Source organism: Oreochromis niloticus, unplaced genomic scaffold, assembly GCF_001858045.2.
Source record: "Oreochromis niloticus isolate F11D_XX unplaced genomic scaffold, O_niloticus_UMD_NMBU tig00000221_pilon, whole genome shotgun sequence".
NCBI lineage: Eukaryota > Metazoa > Chordata > Actinopteri > Cichliformes > Cichlidae > Oreochromis > Oreochromis niloticus.
The window spans coordinates 74,147-81,522 of NW_020327093.1; the positions used below are offsets into that span (position 1 = coordinate 74,147).

At 40.2% G+C, this 7,376-nt stretch overlaps 1 long non-coding RNA gene across 2 annotated transcripts; it reads left to right on the forward strand.

Moving 5' to 3' along the window:
- The first annotated feature begins 4,125 nt into the window (after positions 1 to 4,125).
- LOC109200219 (uncharacterized) lies at positions 4,126 to 7,376 on the forward strand. Of its 2 annotated transcripts, XR_003217167.1 has the most exons (5): positions 4,126 to 4,158; positions 4,524 to 4,719; positions 4,936 to 5,055; positions 6,471 to 6,630; positions 6,880 to 7,327. It is a non-coding gene; the product is annotated as an uncharacterized LOC109200219 (long non-coding RNA). The 2 variants fall into 2 exon arrangements; XR_002060409.2 differs by having other exon boundaries at positions 4,936 to 6,630; positions 6,880 to 7,376.

Consider the following 7,376-nt stretch of genomic DNA (forward strand, 5'->3'; position numbering starts at 1 on the left):
CTTTGGTTTGGTAACCAGATGTCGCGATACAAAAAACAACCAAACTGTGGCTATTAAAGTCAACAAGAGCGACCCTGGAATTCTGCAACAGGCAAAACTGGAAATTTTCGTCCTGGAGCAGCTACGACGCTTGGATCCAGACAGGTGCAACATTGTCGAATGGAACGGCTATTTCCTCGATGGAGAGCGCATTTGCTTAAATTTTGAACTCCTGGACCAAAGCCTGTGGGACTACATAGGGGACCGGAATAACCAAGGTCTCCCAATAACAGAACTCAGGCCAATTTTGCATCAGCTCGCAAATGCTCTGTTCCACTTGGGTTCTGTGGGAATAGTGCATGCTGACCTCAAACCTGGAAACATCATGGTTGTGAACCGCCATGAGTCCCCTATCAAAGTCAAACTTATAGACTTTGGCCTCGCATTTCCTGCTTCTGCACTGATTCCTGGTTACCGTGTGGGGACGGTTGGTTATTGTGCACCTGAGGTTATGCTTGGCCTTCCATATCATGAAGCAATTGACATGTGGTCTCTGGGGCTGGTAGCTGTGGAGCTTGCTACAGGCCTGCCTCTTTATCCTGGGGAAGACTATTATGATGTTCTGAAGTTCATAATTGAAACTCAGGGTCAGCTACCAGATCATCTTCTAGAGTCTGGCTTGTACACTGATTGGTATTTCATCGAGGATAACTTCAACGAACAGCGCTGGACATTTAAGACCCAAGAACAATTTCAATACGAGACAGGTTATCAATCCAAAGAAACTCGATATATAAAACTTAAGTGTCTCGATCACCTCGAACGACTACTGAAGGTTAGGCGAGGACCTGAAAATGGCCAACCATTATTTGTAAGGCTAATCAAAGAAATGTTGGCCTTGCGTGCAAATCAGCGCATAACACCCTCGGAGGTTCTGAAGCATCCCTTTTTCGACCCTGACCTCTCAAGGAGAACCCCCAGGCACCGATATGAATAGCACAGGGGGAGAAAACCTTGTGCTTTCTCAGCAATCGTCCGATTGTTTGGGTGGCCAAAATTCTAGGGGAGCTAGAAATTCTTGTGGAAAAAAAGCGCAAAACAATAACATCGACAAAAACAACCAATGAATATGGTCTTAAACTTGGCCACAATTTGGCTTGAAATCCATCAACTAATCTCTCAATATTCAAAGCAGAGCAGCAGACAACTTACCATCACATCAGTCCTTCAATCAGACCTACAACAAATGTCTTCCTTCTCTCACCCCAACCGGTCGCAGCAGATGGCCGCCCCTCCCTGAGCCTGGTTCTGCTGGAGGTTTCTTCCTGTAAAAAGGGAGTTTTTCCTTCCCACTGTCGCCAAAGTGCTTGCTCATAGGGGGTCATATGATTGTTGGGTTCTCTGTATGTATTATTGTAGGGTCTACCTTACAATAATACATACAGCCTTGAAGTGACTGGTGGTATGATTTGCTGCTATATCAATAAAATTGAATTGAATTGAATTCAAGGTGAATTCGGAACTAATTGGAAACATACTGGATATTAAATAAACCTGCTTTGAGCATTAAATAATTGTTGTTTGAAATTCTTTATAACTATATAAATATAGTGCCACTTTTCTACTGTTTAAATTGCAACTGTTTAAAACTGACTCATTTATTCATACACTCGAACATAAACACACACACGGTAAATGGCCTGTATTTGTATAGCACTTTACATTCAGTCATTCACCCATTCACACACTGGTGATGGCAAGCTACATTGTAGCCACAGCTGCCCTGGGGTGCACTGACAGAGGCGAGGCTGCCGGCTGCCGGACACTGGCGCCACCGGGCCCTCTGACCACCACCAGTAGGCAACGGGTGAAGTGTCTTGCCCAAGGACACAACGACCGAGACTATCGGAGCTGGGGCTCAAACCGGCAACCTTCCAATTAGGGGACGAACTGCGAACTCTTGAGGCACGATTGCCCTATATACACATATACTTTACAGTACCAGTCAGTGCTTACATACTAGTTCTTTTCCCTACTTTTTCATGCTTACTGGTACAAATGCCTGTTACTAGAGTTAAATGCTATCAATGTATTCTCACAGTTATTGAACTGTACAAATGCATACAAAATAACGCTCACGTAAACATAACTGTGCACTAGTTTGCCCTTATTTCTGCAGTTTGTTTCAAATCACTTTGAATAAAGCTGAACTTCTCTCAAGCTCTCTCTTACTCTCTCTCGCTTTCTCTCTCTCACACACACACACACACACACACACACACACACACACACACACAGACACACTATGTAACGTTTCAGCATCTTGTCTTGTAAGCTTTTAACCTGTCAGTCAAACCTGTTTTGAAGATGAATAGGTGTGCCACTTTCTTCTGTCCAGCAATGCGTATTCCAAACTTAAAGTCTGAATTGCTCCTCCTCTTTCTAGGTTCTAACAATATCTCTTCTTAAGATCTTGATTAAGACCAGCGAAAACTAAATGGATGAATGGAAACAAGGAACAATGTTCAGAGAGTAAAGTATTTCTTATTTTAAGCCTCATCTATTTAAACGACGTGGTGTCTGTTTTGTAAATCATCAGCCTTTTACAGCTGAGAGGAAACAGTCAGCTAGTGTATCTCCTGATGCAGGACCTGATGCAGCTCATTTTGGGTACTACGATCACCAAGCATTTAGAAAATCTATTAGAGGATAATAAAGTGTTTTCACCATCTTGGCCAAGAAGAAAAACACATTTTAGCATATAAATTAGCAGTCTCTTCTAAACAAGTCCTTTAGCATGCCGATGTTAAAAAAAATATAACAAAAGGCATCTATCATATTGCTAAAAGTACTAATTACAGTGTTTTTAATTGTTTAGTTATTTTAATAGTTTAATTCAAGCGTATCACTGCATTGAGAAATGGGTGGTTATCTGTTGGATAATGGGATTAAGCAGTGTTTTTCTTGACGTTCATAAAAGACAAAATATGTAAAACAATTAATAATGAATGAGTCTGTTCAATGAAAACACTTTACGAAAGAGAAAAAAGTATCCAGCTGTATTATAGCATGCATTAGCTCAGTAGTTGAGATCACAGCTCACTGCGAGGAAAGTCTTTATGATCGTACACAAATGAGCCTCGAAACTGCAACTAAACAGTCACTGCGAGGCAGAGCTGTGGTGGTAATAAGGACAATGACAAGCACAATGAAACCTCTGTACAAGCATTTTCCTGACAAGAACAGATCCATTATTACTATTATTATAAGATTACTTCATGTACCACAGATTATCATCACATATTATTGTTACTTCCTACATCCACCTATGAAAGTACTAAAGAAGAAGCTGAAGGCTCCAAGGTAAGCTCTTTGTCTATAGAAAGGATGTAGCCCTGAATTTATGAGACAGGCAAAGATACCAAAATACAAAAACAGATGCAAAAAACTGCACAAAAATGTAAATGTAACATATATATAAATATATTAAAAAATTAAAAAGTAAATAAACATAAAGATTTATTAAAATATATACAAAAACAAAATATGTAGCCAAAATACCAAAACCACAGAACAAAAGAGAAACACGCACTTTTCTAAACGTTGTACACTGCAAGGTTTCCTGTTCAAGGTTAACCCTGCATGTGTGTAATGGACCGAGTTGAAAAACAGGAGGAGTCCCACAAATTATTAGAAAAATATGGTTTTCATTCATTTAACCCCCAAAAATTAGATTTACAAAAGTAATAAATGTTGAGCTCATAAAAGAGGTCAAAGAAACAAAACTGAACTCAGGCCAAGACTGCAAACTTAACAAACCAAATGACTGCCACAAACAAACATAACTGACCTAAACATGAAATGACACACACATGTAATGGCTGATCAGACCGTTGTGACACATGAGGGGTAACAAACAAACACAATCATAAATCACAAAACAATGCAGTACAGTCTAGTTTGTTAATAAACTAAACACTAAAGAAGAAAATCAAAACCATTAAACCCTAAACTCAAATATTTAATTAAATACAAATACTTTGTTTTTAAATTGAAGCAAACACACATTCTCCCCTTCAGCAGGGAGTGGTGGTGTGGTCCAATTATCCCTCTTTGCATTTAGTGCTTTCAAACCCTGGCTACCATCTTTTGTCCAGCAACTCCCGGGGATGATGGCAGGTAAGAAATAAAAAGACAAAGGTTAGTCAAAAATCAAAGTAATGAAGTGGCATGAATACATAAGTAAACTAAATGTGCGCGCTTACAAATAGAACAAATGTATCCAAACCAATCAATAAAGTTATTGAAAACTAAAGTGTGTTACTGTGTTCAAATGAAGAAATGAAATACAAGAGTTACTGACTTTAGAGTGTGGCCACGGGTTTGGCCATCACAATGTGCAGACTCCAGCTGTGGTAATGTGGGCGGATGAAGATGGTCACTGATGGACCTCCACCCCTGCCTTCTGGTCATCTGTGTTACTGATTAAGACTTACCTCTGCTCTGTGCGTGTGTGTGTGTGTGTGTGTGTGTGTGTGTAACAGTGCCCCAAGCAGATTAGGGCACAGCAGGCGTGATGCCAACTCATGCAGCTTCTCCTTAGAAGTCACTCAGCGCCCCGTCCGTGTAGACAAAGAGCAATAATGGGAGAAAAAAGACACAGACTAGGCTCCTCCAGGCAGACCCATTGCTAACCAGCCTCTAAGCGCTGAATGAGAAGGCAGACCCCCGCCATGCCAGGTGATTTCAAAGACAAGGGTGTGTTATCTGTAGTTTGTGTGGGAGACAGTGTGATACGCTCCCTCTGTACATGGCTAATCCCCTCATATGGCACAGCTCCGACTCCACCTCAGGGCCAAAACACAGAGGCACTGTAGCATGAATGTAGCTCTGTGCAATATTAAAAAGAATAAAGAAAATGAAATAATAATTAAATCTAGTGCTGTGTTTTCATAGATTCACCAGGTCTTTCTCCCAGTGAGAGCGATGATTCAGCTTCTCATCTGGGTCCTGTGCCAGTATAGCATTTACTAGCAGATGGATAAACAGGTTTGGAAATCCCCTCCCTGTACTAAGGTTTGTGACACACACACACACATTCACGTGGCAACACAATGAGTGGCTTCCAGGAGAGACTCGCCCTTCAAACTAATGATTCATCAATAATGTTTAGCCAGAATTGAAGCATCTGAATACACAGCATGTCTGTGCTCTGGCACTCCTTGAGGCAAAGATCTAACAGCTCCAACCAGATGTTTTGGCTGTGCTCCAGTTGTTGTTTGTTGGCTAAAAACTGGTTAATTAAAGTTAATCATGAGTTTGTTTTGCTTTGTAGTTTTAATTGGCATGTTTATCTCTGTTTACTTCATACAGCTCATATCTTCTTAATAATAGTATGCAGGTTGAACGCCACAACTGGTTGTCTTAAGGTTGACTTAAATGAAAGAATACAAACCAAACTGTGAATGTTGGGAGTTAAATTAACTTCAAGGTGATTGGCTGATGACCAAAGCACGTCATAGTTTGGAACCATTTGCATGTTTGTATTTTAGTATAAATGTCTGACTGTATGGTTGATTTGAAAATGTAAAGTTATTTTTAACGTGTGGCTTTTATTCAAACTCTGAAGCACTTTGTAACTCTGTGTTTGGATAAAAGTCCATCAAGTTATGAACCCATCAGCACATCCATGATTCTTATATCACCTTCCAAAGTTGCTCCATTAGACTGAGATCTGCTGACTACAGTGGCCATTAGAGTTCACTGAACTCACTGTCATGTTCAAGAAAACAGTTTAAGATGATCTAAGATTTGTGACACGACACGCTGTTCTGCTGGAATCAACCATCAGAGGAGAGGTACACTGTTCTCATAAAGAGACGGACATGTTCAGCAATAATACTCAGGCAAGCTGTGATGTTTACCTGAGTATTATTGCTACTCGGTTGATACTAAGGGGCCCAAAATGTGCCAAGAAAATACCCCCCACAGTGACACCACCACCGCTAGTCTGCACAGCTGACATAAGGCAGGATGGATCCATCCTTTCATGCTATTTATGCCAAATTCTGACCCGACCATCTGCATGTCAGAGCAGAAATCAAGACTCATCAGACCAGGCAACATTTTTCCAATCTTCTCATGTCAAATTTTGAGAACTGTAGCTTCAGTTTCCTGTTCTTAGCTGACCAAGATGCTCTTCTGCATTCTTTGGTTGTAACAAATGGTTGTATGAGCTACGGTTGCCTTCCTGTCAAACATTTTTCTCTGACCTTTGACATCAATAAGGCAGTTTTTCCAAGAGAACTGCCTTTCACTGGGTATTTTCTCTTTTTTGTCACCGAAAAGGGTGTCCGTGCTGATAATCCTAGTCTGTGCTCCCATGTTTGTCCACTTCCCTGATCACCCCTCAGTGTATATATTGTCTCTGTTTTCCTCTGTCCTTTGTCAGAGTGTCTGTTCACCTACCCCCCGTGTCTCCATGTTCCCAGTGTTCTAGGTTTCCGAGTGTTTTCCCAGTTTAGGTTTTCATGGTTGGTTCTGTTTGCTACTCAGCCAGAATAAACAGCTCGCTTTTTTAAAAGTAGGCTCCAGAATGGATGATGGGATGTTCGCATGTCTTTATGTAACACTGAGTGTGCTGAACTAAAGGTAGGCCTAGTTTCATTTTCATGGTCATAATTATCAAGACAATGATTATGTCTTATTCTGATTATTTCTCCCTTTTGGAGGTGTAACTTTTACATGAGGGGTGTAGGAACATTTCCCCCTGAATATATTTTGATAAACTGATGTTGAAGTCCCTGTTTTTGTCGTATTGATGATGCAGCTAAAATAAGTGCTTTTAAATAAAAGAATAACCATTCAAAGTGCTCAGTGGTGAAACTGTAACTCTTTCAGATTTTGACAGCTGGACAAGTGATGCCTTATTCAAAGAAACATGAGATGAGTGCAGCATATTATCTGAACAGAGATCATTCAATGAGCAAGAATAAACACTGACAAGAGAAACACTTCACTGTTGATTATCATATGAAGTCTAATGAAAGCTGTTAATCTGTTAATATCCTGTTAATCTGCATACAGCAAATAAAGAACATGTGACTTTAAAGCATCCAGCAAAGTGATAACTGTCCTCTGCCCACTAAGTAGTGACTCTACAAAAGATTACATTCAATATCATCTTTATATTATATTTATATTATATTTAGTTATTCTCCAGTGCAACAAAGCCATGTAGGGCAATGTAAGGAGCTCTGTGATTGGTTAGGAAAGGACAGACTGGCTACCTCGATTTTTCTTCACTGCACATCGATCCATAGCTTTGCACTGCAAAGGCTAACAATAGACTTTTGCTTTTACAAAGACATTTAGCCTCGGTATTCCCTCTCTTAAAA